Consider the following 1,456-nt stretch of genomic DNA (forward strand, 5'->3'; position numbering starts at 1 on the left):
CTGTCCCATCAGCCTGGAGGAGCAGGATCTGTCCTGTCCCATCAGCCTGGAGGAGCAGGATCTGTCAGGCACACTGAAGGAAGGCAGCAGGGTCTGCGTGCTCATCAGCCTCTGTGTCAATGCTGCTGCTCAAGTGAGGTGAGATCACCAGAGACACTGATGTTATCAGCTCCTCTTTCATTTAACAATAAAAGCTGTGTTTGTCTGGATAAACCACAGCTCTGCCTCCCTCGAGGGTGCAGGCTCAGCTGAAGATTTCCTGGCTGATATGGGTCAACAGCAGCTTCAGACCAAGCTCTTCTGGTGGGACTTCATCTCAGTGGACATTTGGATGTGCTTCAGGAGCCTTTCAGGGGGTGTTTAAATTATCAGAAGTTAAAACAAAGATACACACGCACACCCAAAAAAGGGTTATGTGCTTGTCCTGAAAGCAAAACAATTTATTGTCCAAAACAACAGGAAATTCTCTGTGCACTCCTTGTTGGCCCTTTCCAGCTCAGGACATTTTGTGATTCTCTGCTGTGTCCATCCTTAAAAAAATCCCACAAATCCAGGCTGGCAGCAGTGCTCACTACAGGGGGAACATTGAAGGTGTCTGTTGTGTTTTCCATGTTTAAAAGCTTTTAGAGGGAGTGGTCTCAGAACTGTGGCACATTGGAAAGCAGTCATGGCATTTCTTCCATGTTTTCTTCCAAGTTTTTCACCCTTTGAGCAGAACCAGGGTGGTGAGAGACAAACCCTTGTGTCAAGGAATGTGGATTTTCCAAACTGGCTGTGAATTTCCAAATTCCCAGCCCGTCCTGGACCACTGATGGGTGGCCACAGGCCCTCCTGGCAAGCCCCATGCCATGGCCAGGCTCTGCTCTGGGAAACAGCTGCAGGATGGAGGAAGAGGAGGCAGGACAGGACACGATCCCCAGGAAGGAGATGCTGCCAGGCAGGAGCAGGGCCACGGGAAGGACAGATCTGCCTGGACAGATTCCAGCAGCACTGCCAGGATGTGGAGCAGGACAAGACCTGGTGAGCTGGCTCATGTCCCCAGGGCTCATCAGTGCTGGGGACAGGGAGGCTGGCAGGGCTGGGGACACTGAGAGCCAGTCCCTCCATCCCAGCTGGTGGCTCAGCCTGGCAGAGATGCTTTCCCTGCAGGGCAGGTTCCTCTCCAGCTTGGCTGTGATCCCTGCCCTGGAGCACCTGCCCCTGTGCAGAGGAGCCGTGTCCGGGAATGTTTGTCCATGGTGAGGCTGGGCTGCTGCTGAGGGTGTCTGGAATAGCCTCCTCCAGACCTCAGCCCTCCCCTGGGGACATCCAGGGTGATGCAATCCACCCTGGTGCCCTGGGTGTGTTCCCTGTGCCCTTGGCATCACCTGATGAGATGGAGAAGCATCCCACAGCTGCCTGCTGTGTCCATCATTGTCCCCACAGCAGTGTGTCCCCTCCCAGAGCAGCTCCCCGA

Source organism: Parus major, chromosome 5, assembly GCF_001522545.3.
Source record: "Parus major isolate Abel chromosome 5, Parus_major1.1, whole genome shotgun sequence".
Classification (NCBI taxonomy): domain Eukaryota; kingdom Metazoa; phylum Chordata; class Aves; order Passeriformes; family Paridae; genus Parus; species Parus major.